This window comes from Hakea prostrata, chromosome 2, assembly GCF_041222555.1.
Source record: "Hakea prostrata isolate BN-2017 chromosome 2, UWA_Hpros_2, whole genome shotgun sequence".
Lineage (NCBI taxonomy): Eukaryota > Viridiplantae > Streptophyta > Magnoliopsida > Proteales > Proteaceae > Hakea > Hakea prostrata.
In genome coordinates, this window is record NC_142601.1 from 23,598,354 (window position 1) to 23,602,438 (window position 4,085).

Sequence of the window (4,085 nt, forward strand, 5' to 3'; positions counted from 1 at the left end):
GACCCCATGAAGTACGAGAAGATGGTGGTCAAGGAGGTAATAATCCTCCGGATCCACTCCAATATCAAATGGATCAACTGAAACTCCAGATGTTGGAGGTAAGTCAGGCACTTCGTGTGCTAACCAAACAAGTGGTAGCACCGTAAGCGCCCGTTCATCGTGATGCAGAAAGGCGTGCATTGCAGCGAGAGCAACGATTGATCGATGAACAAAATGTCGGTTAGAATTTCCGAGAAGGCGACCGATGGCGAGAAAGAGAGCCTAGGAGAACTGAGAACTCCCTAGGCGAGACGATCGGTTCGACGGACCGCAAGGAAGTACGACCGATTCAAATACAAGGTTGGGTGCAGGAGTACGAACTCACTCACCAACTATCAAACGTGTTGCTCGAGAAAATGATCGTGCTGCTCGGGAGGATGATCGTGTAGTCGGAGATCGGTCAGCACATATTGGTCAAGAATTGGCCAATATAAATCAAAAGCTCGGACAATTGGCGAGAGGGAGGATAACCGATGATATTTATTCGGTTATTCGAAAAACTCCGTTTTCCAGGCCCATAGCCAGATATCAGTTTCCTCACAATTTTCGTTTGCCGACTTTTTCCACATTCGATGGTTCCGGAGATTCTCTGCTCACATCCAGTTATTATCAGCAGACTATGGCTGTTGCGAGTACTTCTGATGAAATCCTTTGCAGGGTTTTTGGTTCATCCTTGACTAGAGCGGCACAGAAATGGTTTTCCAATCTCCCGTCAGGGAAGATCGTGGATTTTGAAGAATTGGCGTGCAAATTTATAGGGCGATTCCAAAGCGGAATCCAAATCAAAAAGACCGAGGAGACCTTGTTCACTATCATACAAGGGAAAAGTGAATTGATTCGGGAGTACCTGAAATGATTTAACATGGTTACAATGGAGATAGAGAATCTAGATGAGCAAGTGGCTAAAACTGCTTTGTTCACTGAACTCACTAATCGACGACTCTTGGAGTTATTACTTCAAGATATGCCTACAACTTAAGTTGAATTGGTGCAAAGATGCCAAAAGTAGGCAGAGGTCACGGAGATCCTAGACGCACGCTAAGGGGATAATAAAGCCTCTACAAAAGAACAGAAGGCTCCTAAAAACAGGCAGAAGCCGAAGCAGAATGTTTGTGATCGAGTCGAAAAGCCTCATCAGGCATGGCGGCAAAGATCTCCCGGTAAAAGTGAGTATACTCCATTAAATACTCCTCTGGCGGATATTTTGAATATTATCAAGAAGCAGAATATCTTGAAGTGGCCTCCAAAGCTTCCCACTAAGCCTGGGGAGCAGGATCGAGAAAGGTATTGCCGTTTCCACAAGGATTACGGTCATTATACCAATGATTGCAGACATTAAAGGCAGATATCGAAAGATTGATATCTCAAGGACACTTGTCCAATTTCGTCAGAAGAGGACGAACGGAGCCACAAGACGCAGGTAACAAAAGGGACCGTTCGGTTAGCCCAGAACAACCGGCGGAGGCTCCAAAATCTAAGAAGGGTAAGGAAGTGGTCGATGCCACTCGGTCACCCATATTAACAATATTTGGAGGTCTCAAACTTGAGTCGCTCCGGAAGTTGAAAGCCAAATCCAAGTTTGTTGGGACCGGAGAAACGCAGAAGCATAAAAGGCCAAATGGTGAGGGTTCGATCACCTTCGGCGAGGAAGATGAACGAGGAGTCTGTTTACCTCATGATGATGCCATAGTCATCAAGGTAGAAATCGCGCACCGTGAAGTACATAGGGTGTTAGTTGACACCGAGTTTGCTGCAGACCTTTTATCTTATGCAGCTTATCAAAAGCTTAAAGTAGATGAACACTTGATGGAGCCCTCATCCACGCATCTATATGGCTTTGCAGGATCGTCTGCAATAGCGGAAGGATCAGTACAATTGGACCTATCAATTGGAAGTTTCCCCAAGGAGGCTACCGTTCGGGTAAACTTCTTGGTGGTTCGAGAGCTTCCGGCTTATAACGTCATCCTCGAGAGACCATCCTTATCAAAGTTAGGTTCTATAGTTTCAACGAAGCACCTAAAAATAAAATTCCTAACGGAGATGAGGATCGGTCAAGTTTCATCTGACCAGAGAATTTCTCGGCAATGTTATGTTGCATACTTAAAGGATAAGGAGGGCCCAAGAAAGGTAACGGCGTTACCAATAGAAGTATGGGATGATCGGGACGAGGTAGAAATGCAAATGCCCGAGCCGGTAGAAAAGTTGGAACAAGTCCAGTTGTATCCCGATGATGAGAAAAGAATTACTTATATCGGGTCTGAGCAGCTGGAAGAATTCAAAAATGAGTTGAAGTCTTTTCTTCAACAAAACAGTGATGTGTTCGCGTGGTCTGCGGACGACATGCTAGGAATTGATCGGCAAGTTGCAGAGCACAAACTTTGGATAGATCCAAAGGTGAAACCAGTTATTCAGAAGAGGAGAAATTTCTCCATAGAAAAGTACGAGGTCGTTCGGGGCAAAGTTGAAAAATTGAAGAACTCTGGTTTCATTGAACCAATTGAATGTCCAATCTGGTTGGCAAACGTGGTAATGGTCAAAAAAGCAAATGGAAAGTGGAGGACGTGTACAGACTACACAGATCTTAACAAAGCTTGCCCTAAAGACTATTACCCGTTGCCCATGATTGATCTATTGATAGATGCAACAACAGGATATGAAACATTGAGTTTCATGGATGCATACTCAGGATATAACCAGATCCTCATGAACAAGGAGGACGAGAAGTTTACGGCTTTCAAGACTGATCGTGAGAGCTTTTATAATAAAATCATGCCGTTCAGCCTGAAATATGCAAGGGCTACTTATCAGAGGGCCGTCAACAAAATCTTTAAAGACCTGATCGGGAAGAACATGGAAGTGTATGTTGACAATATGCTGGTAAAAAGCACTGTGAGGACAAAGCACATTGAAGATTTAACAGAGGTATTTTCAGTACTACAAAAATATCAAATGAAGCTGAATCCGGAGAAGTGCGCCTTCGGAGTCTCATCGGGAAAGTTTTTGGGTTTTATGGTATCAATAAGAGGTATTGAGGCTAACCCAGCCAAAATACAAGCTTTGATTGATATGGAAACCCCCAAAACTATTCGGGATGTGCAATGCTTAATGGGGAGAGTAGCCGCGTTGAATCGGTTCATCTCACAGTCGGGAGAAAAGTGCCTACCTTTTTTCAAAGCACTCAAAGACTTGAGGGGTAGTAAGGAGGCAAAATGGACTGAGGAGTGTCAGAAAGCTTTTGAAGATCTGAAGGAAACACTGGGAAGACCACCGCTATTGTCCCGACCCAAGAAGGGAGAAATTTTACAGCTATATCTAGTAGCATCCCCTTTAGCAATAAGCGCAGTACTCGTTCGAGAAAAAGACAAGAAGCAGTGACCAATCTATTATTTCAGCCATGTACTACTTGACACAGAGACACGGCTCTCAGATCGAGAAGCAGGCCCTAGCTCTTATGATAGCAGTTAGAAAACTACAGCCATATTTTCAGGCTCATCCAATTGAGGTATTTACCACTTTTCCCCTTTGTAAAGTTCTTCGTAAACCTGATTTGTCTGGAAGAATGGTAGCTTGGTCGGTCGAACTTAGCGAGTTCCAAGTAAGCTTTAAGCCTCGAACGGCGATTAAAGCCCAAGCATTGGCCGATTTCGTAGTAGAGACTACTGCACCAATGGATGAAATTGCCGAACCCACTATTCCAACCATTTGGGAAGTATACGTGGATGGTTCGAGTAATAAACAAGGTGCAAGGGTTGAAATTCTTCTGAAGAGTCTGACAAGTTTTGTTATTCGTTATGCATTAAGATTCACATTCGAAGCAAGTAACAATGAGGCAGAGTACGAGGCCCTAATAGCTGGACTTCGATTGTCAAAAGCATTGGCCATAGCAGACGTGACTATTTTTAGTGACTCAGCTTATTGTCAATCAAGTACAAGGGGAGTATGGCATTAAAGAACCCCGATTACAGAAATATCAAGAGATTGTGCAAGCATTGCAGAAAGAATTCAGGAATCTGAAAGTGTGTCAGATCACAAGAAAGGAAAATACA